The sequence below is a fragment of the Sarcophilus harrisii genome, chromosome 6, assembly GCF_902635505.1.
Source record: "Sarcophilus harrisii chromosome 6, mSarHar1.11, whole genome shotgun sequence".
In the NCBI taxonomy this organism is placed as follows: domain Eukaryota; kingdom Metazoa; phylum Chordata; class Mammalia; order Dasyuromorphia; family Dasyuridae; genus Sarcophilus; species Sarcophilus harrisii.
In genome coordinates, this window is record NC_045431.1 from 92442515 (window position 1) to 92459319 (window position 16805).

The 16805-nt window shown below is 33.6% G+C and overlaps 1 long non-coding RNA gene across 3 annotated transcripts in view; it reads right to left on the bottom strand.

Annotated features, from left to right (window-relative positions):
• The window catches only part of LOC116419865, a 48188-nt gene extending 34215 nt beyond the window's left edge, over window positions 1–13973 (bottom strand). For all 3 annotated transcript variants that reach the window (XR_004230190.1, XR_004230188.1, XR_004230189.1), the window contains exon 1: window positions 13814–13973. This is a non-coding gene — a long non-coding RNA (uncharacterized LOC116419865). The remainder of the gene's footprint in view (window positions 1–13813) is intronic.
• Between the last annotated feature and the right edge of the window lie 2832 nt (window positions 13974–16805).

A 16805-nucleotide genomic window follows, 5' to 3' on the forward strand; every position in this document is an offset into this window, starting at 1 on the left:
GCCAGACACTATGCTAAGCACTGAGGATAAAAAAAAAAAAAAAAAAAAGCAAAGGTCAGTCCTTGCCTTCAAGGAGCTTACCATTGAAGGGGGAAGACAACACTCCAAACAAAGCAAGTTATAAAGAGGATAAATAGAAATAGTTAAAAGAGGGAAAGCACAAAAAATTAAGAGAGATTAGGGAAAGTTTCCTGTTGAAGATAGAGTTTAGTTAGGGCATTCTAGGCATAGGGAGACAGCCAGGGAAAATCCTTGGAATCAAGAGATGAGATGTCCTGTTTATGGGACAACTAGTAGGCCAGTGTTACTTGATCAAGAAGAGTATGTGTTGAGCAATGAAATTAAGACTGGATCCTGAACATGCTGATTGTGCTAAATCTCTCTTACCTCATTTCCCAACACTAGAAATGCATTATCTACTCTACCACCAGTGTCCTTTTGATCTATTCCCTGAGTCAGCTCCAAACATAGATTTAACTTCTCAACAAAGGCCTGTTTTTGAATAAAGAGCTGCAGGTTTAGCTGGTACAATAAAGAGTAAGAAGGATTTAACACTTATTTTTTTCTCTATAAAACTTGCATGATAAAGCCAGAATTTAATTAAAATGCCATTATTCGTGCATTTTATTTTCCACATTCTTTCCACATTTCTATGAATTTTTCATTATCATTCAGTTTTTAACAAGGGCAAAGAGGAAGAGGGGAGAGGAGCATATTTTGGGGAGATTATGAGGGGGTCTTTTTCAGATATTGAAATTGGTTTCTCATCACAACTGAAAGCTACTGCAGTTAGACGGAACAACTGTTTTCCTAAGGTTTCCTGGGTTGATGCCTCTCACCAATGATAAATGAAGACTCACAGCCTCAGAAGTTTAAATAGACACATGGTGGTTGCCCTAATGTGAAACCCTCACATACAGGTCATTATCGTGAGACATAAAATAATATGCTTTTATTAAGAATAATTATTTATGCTTTTTATAAAAATATCACAGAGGTCTTTTCCCTTGGATTATAAAGTACAGTGATACATAAATGCATAATTTAAATATGCATCTTAAAGTAACAAAAGCAAAACTTTAAGGATTAGCCAGATTATTTAAATATGTCCCTTTCTCACAGTACAATCACTTTACAAGTAAGTGAAATGCAACACTTGTTTCATTACAACAAAAAGCAAAGACAAATTAATAGAATTTGGTGTCATTACTAGTATCCACAAACTTCCACCAAAATTTAACTCTATAGCCATATTGTGGTTTCCAAAATGAATCTGGTTTTTCAAAGAAGATGCTAATAAAATGGAAGTTCTGGTAGTTCATATAAGGCATGAACTTACTAACAATCTATCTATTTCCCAAGGATCAGCCTAAGTTCAGAGAGGCTTATCTCCTATTTAGTTGTAAATGACTGTGCATCATACTTTACCTTTATCAGATTGCTTACTGTCTTGAGGAGAGTAGAGGTAAGAAAAGGGTGGAGAAAAATTTGGAATACTAAGTCTTCAAAAATGAATGTTGAAAAGTATCTTTCCATGTATTTGAAAAATAAAGTACTATTGAAAGTTTTTTTAAAGATGACTGTGTACTGTTTTATTTTGTTCTTTCACCACAGCAATGTTCTAAGCTAAATGTTTATCTGATAATAAATATCAAGATTCATAAAATGCTTAAAAACATGCTCAACAAAGGTATTTGTACCTGTAATAGAGAAGATCTATTCTGAATTAAGTTTTTTTGGAGAGCAACCAGAATTGTTATTAGGCAGAAAGATGTGAAATACCACTATGGAGGTGAGGATCACAGAGTGCAAAGGAGAGGTATATGGTAAGTGTGAACCAGTTGACACATTGAATCTACATTGAGCTCTAAACAACAGGAATAAAGGACATCACCAAGAAATTGTGTGTCAGGAAGAAATGACTGACTACATAGTAAAGAGCAGTGACTAACACAGACAAGCGAAGTGTTCTGTTGGTACCTTTATGATATCCAGAGAGAGTAAAACTAGCTCATAGGGTGACACTGTGATGAATTTTGGGGGGAAATGTGACTCCATGGACTGCAATCTTCATTCCTGGAATGTATATATTTTTACATACATACATATATATAAATATACACACATATGTGTGTGTTTATACACATAATAACTAAAAATCATGTTTTAGATATCTATATATATACATGTATTTATGCATATATATCGTTGTGCCACAGTTCCCTTTTATTGTCCTGCCTCAGTTTCCCTTAAGTTGTTCTGTCTCAGTTTCCCTAATTGTCCTGGCTCAGTTTCCCTAAATTGGTCCTGCCCCAGTTTCCCTAATTGATCCTTCCTCAGTTTCCCTTATTGTTCTGCCTCAATCCCCTTAGTTGCAAACCCCCCTCCCTCTAGTTCATTAAGACTGATATAACTCAGGGCTACTTACTCTAAGATTATAAATTGTCAATGTGTAAACTCAAGATACGGGGGAGTTCAGACTTCCTGGCTCCTAACTCCTCCTAAGTCATCAAGAATTTATGGTCCTACCCTCCAACTTGTCAGAACTGGATTAATGGTCCCTGCCTGAAGATTCCCACTCACCAGAGTTTGGACTCCATCTCCCTTTTTCTTAGAGCCCAAGCTTAGAGCCAAGGATATATATGTCATTGAGAACTCATACTCCTTGCTGGATGCTTTGGACATCAGTCCTTGGGACAAAATGCCCCCAGCACAATATCTCCCCTCAGAAATCCAAATAAAATATTTAAAACTCTCTAATCTCTATCTTGCCTCAGTTTCCCCGGCATTACAATATGTACATGTTTAAATACACAGAATCAGTATTAAGTACAAAAAAAGACAAAGAAATGCAAAAATGAGAGGGAATCAGTAGTTTAGGAAGATAGCGATTTTATAAGGCAAAGGTAAAAGGGAATTGCATTCCAGGTATTGGAGCTCATGGGAACAAACAGATCATCTTGGCTAGATTTTAGAGAGAGGAAAGAAGAGTACTACACAAGGAAGCTGAATAGAGAGATTGTAGGTCTTTAAAGGCTAAACAGAATTTATATTTATCCTAGAAACAACTCAGGGGGAGCAGGAGTTTAATAAGAAAGAAAATGACTAGTCAATTCAATGTTTAAAGAAAATCACCTTTGTAGCGTCATGCAATTAGATTAGGAAAAGGAAATATCTGAGATTGGGAACCAATTTTGAAATAAATGTACTAATCCAGGTAAGAAGTCATGAGGGCCTGAATGAAGGGAATGTGAGTGGCGAGCATGGGCCAGATGTTGGTACTGACATAGTGATAGAAATAGCAAGATTTGGCAGGTGACTAAATATAAGGGTTTGAGAGAACATGAGGTATTCAAGATAAGACCTTCATAATGACTCTGGGAACCTGGAAGAATTTTGACTCTTTCAATAGAAGAAGGACAATTGGAAAAGGGAACTGAAAAATAACAGGCTCTGTTTTGGGCAATGTTGAATTCAAGACATTCATGTTAAAATATCCTGTAGGTAATTGGTGATATGGGACTGAAGTTAAAGGGAGAAACCTTGTATAGGGAAAGATGGAAGAGACATAGATAAATAGTTGTGGGAATCATCAGCATGTAGATTATAATTAAGCCCATGGAAATTAATGAAGGACCAGCAAAGAGTATTGATCTTAATCTTTGTACAAAACATGCATATCATTAAAATCAGATATTTTTAGTAGAGAGATATTCAAATATTTATAACATTGTGTATGAAACAATTAAGTTATTAAAAAAAATCTTGGATATCATTTGGCAAGTGATAGGAAAATACAGTAGGAAAAGAAACAGTCTGAATGATAGAGGAAGTAGATTCAAATTAATGCCTATGTGACTGTGGGCAAGTTAAGATCTGTGGGCCTCGGTTTCCTCATCTGTACAATGAGGAGGTTAAATAGAAAGCAGCTTGATGATACAAGTATATAAAGCACTGGGCCAGCAGTTAGCAAGACCAAAATTTAAATCAAGTCTCAGATATTTACTAGCTGCATGACCTTAGGCTAATCATTTAAGCATTTTGTTTGCCTCAATTTCCTCAATCATAAGTTGAGGATAATAACAGCACCTTCATTGCAGGGTTGTGAGGATCAAATGACATATTTGTAAAGTGCTTGACACAGTGCCTGTCACATAGTTATATGTAAGAACTATATAGTTATTCCTTGCTTCCCCTCTTTAGATGTTACTTTGTAGTTTGTAGTCCTCAGCATCAGATCAGCATATCATGGTATTGCTCAGGCATACTCACATCTGGGAGAACATATTAAAAATGATCATTTCCCCATCTTTGCTCTGTATTATATAATATATAACAGTTACTATGATTCCATATGCAATTGGGTTTTCAACATATGCTTTTTAAAATAGTGAATTTAATCCTGATGAAGAATTAGTATAATGACCCAGTCCAAGTAAGACAAATCCATAGTTGGAACCTCAGCTGTACTGTATATTTAAAAATTTCAAATAATAAATTAAGTCTATATCTAAAACTGGGAATATAAGGAAAAGGTGATTTGCACAATCTAAAGCTTAAAGTTACAGGCCACCAGCATGGGTTTCCAATTACAGTTGACAATGGCATGAATCACTGCCCCCAGATAATGAATCACTTGGACTGTGTAATTGTTAGGAAGGTATTATTATAATGAGACCTCCTAAGTTTGTGACTCTCACTATGCATAAGAAAAAAGAAGCCCAGAGAAAAGAGTTAGACAGTTTTAAAACTGTACATATTTCATAGAATAAGTTAAGGAATCTTAAGAATTCACTTGGCTGGTATTTGAGAACTGGGAAAATCTGTCGGATCAGATTTTTGTATTTGATTATTTGAGCACAATTCTTCCTTTCCCTTTTAATTTTTTTATTTGAAAAAACAGAGTAAAAAAAACAGAAAAGAAATACAAAACAAAAAAAAGCAAAAGGAAAAAAAAGAATATTGTCACGTGCCCAACAGAACATCAGGGAGAATTCAAAATATTTAACAACAAATTACCAGATTAAGAAAATATATGTTAGCAGAAGAAATTTTATTCATGAATGATCATGTTTTTCTTCTTTGTAAATTATTCTTTGGTTCTTTACTGTTTACCTTATTTACTTTATTTTTTTCCCCTTTTCATCCTCCCCCACCAACTCCCAAGCAAGCTACATTTAAGAAAAGATATATTTATGCATATACATATAGCTATATACTTACACATACTCATACTCTCCCCCAGCCCCCATATACACTCATCTTTCCTATTGTTGTTGCTTCTTTAATTAAATTCTGTTCCATAATTTGCTTTGCTATTACCTAACCTCCCCTCCCAATGATCCCTCCCTTATCTTCTTTCCTTACCTTTCCTTCCCCATCTGTCCATTTCTCTCCACTTATTTCTTTATAGATTTTGGATGGCGCTATACCCTTAATGATATTTATTTAGTATTACCTATTGAACCCATTCCCAAGGTGAGTAGGTTTTCAGAACTATGAGCCTTTTTTCCCCCTCTAATGACTCTGTGTCTATCCTTCCTCTGCATCTCATTTGTATAACATGATGGTTATTTTTATCTTAACTTTGCCAATCTTTTTTTTAAGCTACCCTATTGTTGATGTGAATCTTTTATACATACATTTATATAAACATATATATATACACATATATATAAAAAGATAAATAATTTGTCCATGTTTAAACATTTTGTTCATATTAAGTTTCTTTAAATGGATCTTTCATATTGGCTCTTATATGTTAAGTTTTTTGTTAAGTTCAGGTTTGGTTGATAGAAAGTCCTGAAAATATGCAAATTTTTTAAGGTCCATTTTTTTCTCATTCAGGACAGATAATTTTTCTGGATATTATATTTTTGGCAACAGACTTAGTTCTTTTGATTGTTGTAGATATGATTCCAGGACCTGTGGTCTTTTATTGTAGCTGCTGATAAGTCTTGTACAATTCTAATTGTAGCTTTAGCATATATGAATAGTTTTTTCTTGTTTCTTGCAAAATTTTCTCTTTGATCTGGTATTTTGAAATTTGGCAATAATATTCACTGGATCTCTTTGAGATAGTGATTGGTGGTTTTTTTTTTTTTATTTCTACTTTCCCCTCATGTTTTATCATTCCAGCACAATTTTCTTGGATTATTTCCTGCATTATTATGTCAAGGTTCTCTTTTTGGTTAGAATTTTCTGGCAGTTCAATTATTTTTATATTTTCTCTTCTTGATCTGTTTTCTAGATCTGTCATTTTTCTTATATATTTGGTTCTATTTTCTCATTCTTTATAATCTCTTTTTATAATCTCTTGGCCTCCTGCAGCTTCACTGACTTTGCCTTACCCAATTCTAATTCTCAAAGCATTATTTCATCTTTGAGTCTCTACTTCTCTTTCTAGTTGTTTCATAATCTTCTTTCTCTTGGATGGTTTTTATTTTTTTTTTAGTTTTTCCTCAGTGGAGTTTATGGAAAAAAGATTCCTAGTCTTCTACTGGGTTACAAGCTCCATAAGAGCTACAACCAGATCTGTTTTAAATTTTCTATATCCCCAGCACCTACAACACAACACTTAGCATTCAATAGATATTTGCTGCAATGAATTTTTTTTAAACGGGGCAGCTACTTGGTGTAGTGGATAGAGTACCAGCCCTGAATTCAAGAGGACCTGAGTTCAAATCCGACTTCAGACACTTAATACTTCCTGGGCAAGTGACCTTGGGCAAGTCACTTAACCCCAATTACCTCAGCAGAAACAAACACACACACACACACACACCCCCCAAAAAAAAGTAACTACTTTGAAAATTATTTATTTGAAAATAATATTTGAAATACTTTATATTAATATATACTTTATATATAAATAATATTTGAAAATACTTTGAAAATTATTTATTTGAAAAAATTGAGTCCTTACTGACTCAATTACAAAACAACTATACAAAGCAGAATGAAGAGAGAAGAATGAGGCAGGACTGAAGGAATGGGGGAGAGATTAATATAGAGAAATTTTGAAATCAGAGTAAAGAAGGTTCATTCTAACAGAAAACTGGGAGAAAAGCTTTTCAGCTAGTTTCTCTAATAAAGAGTATTTTCCAAGATATGGAAAAAAGTGATTCAAATATATATCAGAGCTACTTCACAATTGATAAAAATATTCAAAGAATATGAGTTTCCAGAAGACATCCAAGTTATCAATAACTGTATGAGAAGGTGCTCTAAAGCACTAATAGAAAACTGCTAATTAAAACAACTCTAAGGTTTTACCTGTCACCCATTAGGATTGGCAAAATTGATCCCCAAAAGGAAAATGGCAAATATTGAAGGAACAGCAGGAAAGGAGGCAGTTTAATACATTTCTGGTATAGTTTCAACTTGTCTAGAATTCTAGAAAGTAATTTGGAACTATACTCCAAATGTTGCTAAACTTTGCATGTGCTTTGACTCCATGATTTTACTACTAGGTCAATAATCCAAAGAAATTCTAAAAAAGAGAAAAAGAATGCATTTGTAAAAATATTTTTGTAACAGTTCTTCACAAAAAGAACCATAAATGACAAACTGAGAGGATGCCCATCATTTGGGAATAGTTATATAAATTACAGGGGTAACTAAATAGACTGTTATTATAGTGTAAGAAATGGATAAAAAATAAGAGTGTAAATAAACAATTATCAAATGTCTGTGGTGTTAGGTTTCACTGTGCTAGTATTATTCCCATTTTATGATTGAGAAAACTAAGGCAGACAGTGGTTATGTGATTTTACAAGGTTAGAAAAGTTTAAACTCAGATTTTCCTGATTTTTAGGCCCAGTACTCTATCCATTCACCGTTTAGAAATTTAGAAAGGCTTGTTTGTATGAACTCATACAAATAGAATATAACCCAGGAAAACAATTCAGATGATAACAACAACTCTATAAAGTCAAATAACTCTGAAAGAATTGTCAACAATGCTATATTCAATCATGATCCAGAGCATCTATAATGAAATATGCTACTCACCTCCTGACAGAAAGGTGATGGGCATAAAGAGCCAGATGAGACTTTTTGGATGTGGGTAAATTTGTTACAAGGACTTTTTATTGGTGTTTATTTGTTTATTTTTCTTTTTCTTTTTTCCTCAATTGGAGAAGACAAAGTGGGAAAAAAGAAAAAGATTTTTGTTAGCTAAAAAAATAAAAGTGTTTTTCAAGAGAAAAGGTTCCTTTCAGCTCTAAAGTAGAAGTCTACATATTTTGTAGAAGATGAAAATAAATACAAATATTTCTATGTATAAAAAGGAGTGCAAAAAGAAATTAAGAACAGGGAATGTTCAAGACAATATCAATAACAAAATGAAATATATCCCCTTTGTAAATGATCACCCGTGTCTTTTAATTTCTAGTATTTACCTTTTTCTAAGTTTAAAAAATTAATTTGTCTCTCCTACAGTCACTTCTCCCATTGAACATTTTTTTACAAATGAAAAATAAAGTCTTCAATACATAACAGCTTAGCCTGGTGAAACAATTTTCCATACTGGTCATGTCAGAAAAAAAATATGTTTCTTTCCTAATTTTAACTTCAGAATTTATTTAATTTAAATTTTTATATCAGAAGGTGAGCACATGTTTTACCTTCATTTTTTGTAATTGTGGTGTATAATTGTGTTAATCAGAATGCTAAAGTTTTTAAAGTTGATTCTCTTTCTAATATTATTTGTATAAATTGTTTTAGTTCTGTTCACTTCTCTCTGAATCCATTCATAAAGGTTCATGAGACTGATTTATAAAGATTTTAAAAAATATATCTACATCATGATTTCTTATAGGACAATTACATTTCATTACATTTATTTAGCCATTTCCCAAAAGAACATTCTTTTAGTGTCCAATTTTGCTACCACAAAAGAGATGCCATGTATGGTTTTGTCCTTACCATCTTTATTTAAATTTTTGAAAGGTATAGTCCTTACAGCAATACATTTGGGTCAAAATTTACTTGCACTTTATTAATTTAATTCTAAATTGTTTCCAGAGTGACTGGATCAATTCTCTGTTCCAACAGTGCACTAGTATACCTGTTTCCCCCACAACCAATTCAACATTCAAAATTTTGTCATCTGAGGTAGAATCTCAGAGTTGCTTTAATTTGCATTTCTTTAATTATTAGCAACTGAAAACATTTTTTCATAAAATCATTTTTTCAACTCTATATTTTATGATTTTTTGATGTCCCATGGAGAAAATATGAGCAAAAATATAAAATATATCAAATTTAAAAGCTTTTGTACGAACAAAACTAATGCAGACAAGATTAAAAGGAAAACAATAAACTGGGAAAACATTTTTACAGTCAAAGGTTCTGATAAAGGCCTCATTTCCAAAATATATAGAGAATTGACTCTAATTTATAAGAAATCAAGCCATTCTCCAATTGATAAATGGTCAAAGGATATGAACAGACAATTTTCAGATGAAGAAATTGAAACTATTTCTAGCCATATGAAAAGATGCTCCGAGTCATTATTAATCACAGAAATGCAAATTAAGACAACTCTGAGATACCACTACACACCTGTCAGACTGGCTAGAATGACAGGAAAAGATAATGCGGAATGTTGAAGGGGATGTGGGAAAATTGGGGCTCTGATACATTGTTGGTGGAATTGTGAATACATCCAGCTATTCTGGAGAGCAATTTGGAACTATGCTCAAAAAGTTATCAAACTGTGCATACCCTTTGATCCAGCAGTGTTTCTACTGGGATTATATCCCAAAGAGATCTTAAAGAAGGGAAAGGGGCCTGTATGTGCAAAAATGTTTGTGGCAGCCCTGTTTGTAGTGGCTAGAAGCTGGAAATTGAATGGATGTCCATCAATTGGAGAATGGCTGAATAAGTTGTGGTATATGAGTGTTATGGAATATTATTGTTCTGTAAGAAATGACCAGCAGGAAGATTTCAAAAAGGCCTGAGATTTACATGAACTGATGCTGAGTGAAATGAGCAGGACCAGGAGATCATTATATACCTCAACAACGATACTGTATGATGATTAACACTGATGCACATGGCTCTCTTCAACAATGAGATGAACCAAATCAGTTCCATTTGTTCAGCAATGAATAGTACACCAGCTACACCCAGCTAAAGAACTCTGGGAAATGAATGTGAACCACTACATAGCATTTCCAATCCCTCTGTTTTTGTCCACTTGCATTTTTTATTTCCTTCTCAGGTTAATTTTACATTATTTCAAGGTCAATTCTTCTTGTGCAGCAAAATAACTGTATGGATATGTATACATATATTGTATGCAACATATTTTTTTTAACATATTTAACATGTATTGGTTTACCTGCCATCTGGGGGAGGGGAGAGGAGGAAGGAGGGGAAAAGTTGGAACAGAAGGTTTTGCAAGAGTCAATGCTTTAAAATTACCCATGCATATATCTTATAAATAAAAAGCTATAATAAAAAATTATAAAAATAAATGACCAAGCTAATTTTTTGCTAATTTTGTTATTAGTATTGAGTTACTTTCAGTTATGTCTAATTTTTCATGTTCCATTTTGGGTTTTCTTGGCAAAGATATTAGAGTGGTTCATCATTTCCTTCTCCAGTTCATTTTACAGATGAAGAAATTGAGGAAAAGTTAAGTAACTTGCTAGTAACTTAATAACAGCTAGTAAATATCTGAGGTCAGATTTAAACTTGGTAAAATATGTCATCTAACTGTCCCTAAATTAAATTTTACTTTATAATAAACACAACTCCTAGGAGGGAAGAAGGAGATAATAACTCTATATTTGGTATAGAGAACATTATAAAGGAATATAAATTCTTTGAATAAGCCAATTGAAGGCAGGTGATTTTATAGGTGTGAAAATTTGAGAATTTTTCTTCTCAGTTGTTCATACCTAGATTAAATATAGTTATTACTTGTTTCATCACACTGTCAATCACATATTCTTTTATAATAGATATTTTTCTTGTGTATCTTAGGAGTTTAAAAGTTAGCAAGAAAGTATGAATAAAACTTCAACAGAAATATTCTTATCATTTTTTTTTAATTTGGCTCATGGATTATTTTTTTCTTTTCCTTTAGCTTTTACTGATCTTAAACTGGATGCCTTCCATTACTGGATGTCACCAGAATCCAGTCATCAATAACATAAGCTCATTTGGCAGATACCTTCCCAAAAGACAACACTTTTCACATTTCCTCTACTTGACTCTTCTGCAACAATAGGCAAACTAATTAAAATGTCCTTATCTTAGAAGTCTGATCACAGAGAGTGTTAGGTGAGCAGATGTCTAAATTAATACTGTGATGAAAGAACAGCTAAGGAAAAGCATTGTTCTCAATGTGAAGAGACAGAGAAAAGATGATAAGAAAAAAGAGAATAAGTGAGGATATTATATGTGATAGAAGAACAAAATAATAAAAGAAGGAAAATGGTAATGAGTGAATAAGGAAAAAGAGAATAGACAAGAAGAAGAGTAACTAGAAAGAAGAGGGAGGTTATTGGAGCATGGGGGTTAGGGGGAGAATTCTATACCTCTCTACTTTGGTCACCCATAAGTAACTCTGAGCTCATATGGCCCATATTTGATTGTCAGAGGTCTAAACCCATTAAAAGGAAAATTCCATATTGTATACAGCAATAAGAAGATTAAGTGGTGACCAACTGTAACGGACTTGGCTCTTTTCAACAATGAGGTAATATCAATATATTTGTGATGGAAAAAAGTTAACTTCAATCAAAGAGAGAATTATGAAGACGGAATTTGGATCAAAGCACAGCATTTTCACCTTTTTGGATGTTCGTTGTTTGCTTAGGTTTTTTTCTCTTTCTTGATCTTTCTCTTTTGATCCTATTTTTCTTGTGTAACATGATGAATATGAAAACATGTTTAGCAGAACTGCACTTTTAACCTATTAGTAGATTGTTTGCTATATGGGAGAGAGGGAGAAGGAGGGAGAAAAATTTGGAACATGTGGTTTTGCAAAGGTGAATATTGAAAACTATTTCTGCATGTATTTGGAAAAATAAAAAGCTATTATTCTATTTTTAAAAGAGTTTAGATTCTCTTTTTTAGGCCTGACCTAATATTATAGTAAAAACTCAGGGAAACCTTAAAAAAAAAGGTGAGGCATGACTAGCATTTCTAGCATCTCCTTTTCTGTGAGTAGTTGGATTCCCTAACTTACTCAAATGTAGAATCTTTTGTATTTATTAGGCTCTCCAGAAAAGTAAAGTAAGACCACTGAACAGAAAATTCACAATCAATTCAGACCTGTATGATTTTTAGTAATTTACAGAAATTATCATGAAAAGTTCCAGCTCTCCTGGGCAAACAAGAAATAGTTTTCTTTGCTCATCTTCTATAGTATGATCCTTGTGGTAGAACTTTTCTCCTCTAAGAAGAATTTTAAATAAATATTTCTATTCTGATTAGTTGATGCCTGAATTTCAAACATATCCTTGGCACTTAGCCTAGTGCCTGACAAATAGTAAGAAGTTAATGAATGCTTGTTAATTGACTGAGATCTGGAATGCTCAATAAATAAGGTCCCAACTGGAAAACTCCAGTTCTTATGATCACCCATTGATAACTTATGATCAGAAAGGAAATAAAAAAAGCTTTCAGAAAACTGATATGCCATGTGGGGTTAAGGAATAAGCATATATATAATGCCTGCTATGTATCAGGAACTGTGTGCTTAGCACTTTTTAGAAATATTATTTCTTTTGATCCTGTTGCCATATGCTTCTGGGGAAAGCTGCTATTCCCATGTAGGGGTTGGGGGTGCAGTGGGGTGAGGAGAAAAAAGTGAATGAATCCAATATTGTTTTATAATAGAAATAACTAGGGAGGAAGACATTAGGATGGCAAGGTCCTGTACTTGGCATAGGGAACATTGCCTAGTCAGAAGGATTAAGGATGCAGAGTAAGTCAATAGAAAGTAAGTGAGTATACATATAGAAATTTTGAAAATTTTTATGTTTCCCTTTTTACAGAAGTCCAATGGGGAAAATGCATTAGAAGAGCACTAAGGCAAAAGAGTTTTAAAAAAAAAAATGGAGTTTCACTTGTAGGCTATAGGAGGAGAAGGCTGCTATGTTGAAATTGTATCTTGTTGTGGTACCTTTGGGGTCTTCTTGACCACAGTAGGAAGGTATAAAATTAGCCAGTGGAAGGTAACAATAAGTAGGAAATAGGAATTAAAAGTGTAAAGGGGAATATAGAAAGCATTTGTCTCAATCTGTGTCCTAAATTAATTAAGGCCACATTCAAAGACTATATGCTAAATTATAAGATATCAGCTTGGCCCCAACAAAATGGCTCTTTTGTCCCAATAATAGTCCCTTGGTCTATAAGTTGCAGATAAGCTCCAGAGACGCACAGTAAAGTCAAAAATAAATTATACAAACTAAGGAATCCCAAACTGACATTGATAACTTTGAGATGATATTAATATGTTAATGATGAATCCCAAGTTAGTAGAGATAAGGTTTAGGCCATCTCCCCCTCAGCAGAATTTTATAAAAATGGTACCAAGCAATATTCTATCTTCCACAGGTCCATTTTGCCAGAATGCTCCCAACTCTAGCCACTCCACCACACCCCACTACAAAGGAAAATATTAATCTGTAAAGCCATGTGAGTGACTCTATGTGCCATTCTTCTTCCCAACTCATCCCTACTGCCATCTGCCTCCCTACTATCTGTCTCTGATTAAAATATGTTTAATTCCCTGCTTCTTGCTAGTGTGATCTTTCCCAGCAAAGAATTGGGCTTGTTTGGCTTGACTCACCTGGGAACCCCTTGTAATCCACTTTCCTTAGGCATTAACCAGGGCACCTGGGATGAGAATTCATTCACCACCTCTCCCAATAGGTGATTTCATGATCTTACTGGGAGAAGGCTGGAGTGGACAAGGAAACCTTGTTGTGCCCCCCACCTTCAAAGAGACATCCACTCATGGTTTGGTCATAATAGAACAGATGTCCTAACAACAATTCATTCCTGATGCTACTAAATCACAATCATCTCTGATGAGGCACCTAGCAACTGGAAGCCAGTGAAGAGTTTTATATTATCATTAGTGCAAAGTGATCTGACATGTGTGTCTCGGAACAAAAGTTCCTTCTGACAAAGGTTCACATTCTGTAACCTCATCAAGTTGGTTGAATTATTATACTATATTATTAATAATAATTATATAATAAATAATGTTATATATTTATTATATTTTTCATAACATCAATTACCAGTCATTAAATATTATAAATCTGATCTACTGCATCAGACCTGCCAAACTCTCATAAGACAATATTTGTGAAAAACACTAACTACAATGACTGGCTCATAGTAGATGCTATGTAAATGCTTGAAGGGACATTTGATTTTGTTTAGTTTGCATACACATTGTCATTGAATAAATGTGGCATATACTATGACTGAATTTTTCATTCAGAACAAATGTGACAAGTAAAAACAAAATTTGTTTTTATGACTAGAAACACAAAGACAATCTGACATTTGAAAATTAGCTGTTCTTTTTGCCTGTTACATCAACTGCTATAAAGAAAAATAAATGAAAGACACAGGTAGAACTTATATGTTAGAGAAGAATGCATCGTTCTTCAAGAAAAATTCTTCTAAATTTTGTATAATTCTATGGGGAAGCTAATTAGTGCCAAAGATATGATGTTTTAAGAATTGTCAAAGTTTACTTTACCCACTACAAAAGAAAGCATTAATCTGTAAAGCAGTACTACCAAAGAATTTGGTATGGGAATGAAAATGATCTATGAGGTGTGAGTGAAGAGGGAAAAGGGAAGAAAAAAAGGAATAGGATAAAAATAATAAAATCATAATATTCATGCATTGGGAAAAACACTAAAGCACTTGATATCTATATGGAAAATTGTCTCCACTTAAAATGTGGCACCAATAGAATCATGTCAAGAACACTAGATATAAAATACAGCATTTTTTTCAAAGACAAGATGATAAGTTTATGGAGAGGCAGAACATACATACATTATCATCTTTTTTCTGAATAGAAATGAGAATAGTACAAGAACAATTCGTATCAAATTAAAATCATGTTAATTACATGATATACATGGATGATGACAAGTCATATGACTCCATTTAAAAACACACTGAATATGTTTTTCATCTCATAAAATCTTCCTCCAAATAAATTTTTTAGAACTAAAAATATTAAATTCTTACTATAAAATGAGGCAAAATAGAAACTGAAGACGTTGAGGCTGATTCAAGTCATTAAACAGTAATAATGAACTAAAGCAATAACTCACAGATCTCTTTTTCAGCTATGACAGTAAGCAAAAAGTTATCAAGAAGAAAGTTGGGGCTATGTATGTCAAGAAACTTCCTGGAATCCTAAAATAAGAGTTCAGGGGGAAGGAAATGTTTAACTCTATTACACCTTCACAATTCCTTTTTTTTTTTTTTTTTTTTTTTTTTGGTATATTTTTGTAACAGAAAAATAAACATCAATGAATTTAGAGATCATCCAAGATGGAGAAAAATAAGCAGCAACTTTGCTGAACTCTACCAACATTCCTTAAAGTAACTCCTCAAATCAAATTTTTGAGTCATAGAGACAACCAAAGGTCAGAGTAAGACATTTTTCTTAGCCTGAAACAACTTAGGAATTCCATAGGAGAGGTCTATGACACCAGAGTGGGACCTGCCCTGACTGGAATAGCAGTTCCTGTGATGGGCCTTGGAGATGTTTGCAATCGTGGAAGAAGAAGCAGCAATAGCTGCTTTGGGAGCTCTCAGTCCACAGACAGGAAAGGTGTCAGACAACCAGTCAGAAATAGATTACAGGCAATCCTTTGCCAGCCCTGGATGTAGCTGATGCCAACTAAGAACTCATAGTTATCCATAAGTAGTTCTGGCTCACAGAATAATGGTAGAAAGGAATGCTGGGATTTGGTCACAAAGAAGTAAGGTCATGGTCCAAGAGCTTGGCCATAGATCCAAGACAGAGAGAAGCAGTAGCACTAAGGGCTTCAGGGGAGCAAGGTAAAAATCGGAATGCAGCTCAAGAAAGCTCTTTCTCACCACATCCCATGTTAGAAACATGAAAAATTTGCAAATCTTCAGAACTAGTCCTAAAAACAGCAGCACAAAAAAGCCTGAATCTTGCCTCCCCACTCCTTTGTGAACAGAGTTCAATTTTAACATAAAGTTCAAAGTGAAGAAGTAGTCTAAAAAAATGAGTAAATGGGAGGGAAGAGAAGTCCAAAAATAGCTACTACCATGGCAGAGAAGACCCATACATAAACTTAGAAGACAACAATGTGAAAATGATTACAAACAAAGCCTCAAAGGAAGATAATAATTGGACTCAAGCCCATCAAAAATTATAACCAAGAGTAACGTACCCAGAAAAACTGAGTATAACTCTTTTTTTTTTTAATTTAATAGCCTTTTATTTACAGGATATATGCATGGGTAACTTTACAGCATTAACAATTGCCAAACCTCTTGTTCCAATTTTTCACCTCTTACTCCCCACCCCTCCCTAGATGGCAGGATGACCAGTAGATGTTAAATATATTAAAATATAAATTAGATACACAATAAGTATACATGACCAAAACGTTATTTTGCTGTACAAAAAGAATCAGACTCTGAAATATTGTACAATTAACTTGTGAAGGAAATCAAAAATGCAGGTGTGCATAAATATAGGGATCGGGAATTCAATGTAATGGTTTTTAGTCATCTCCCAGAGTTCTTTTTCTGGGCATAGCTGGTTC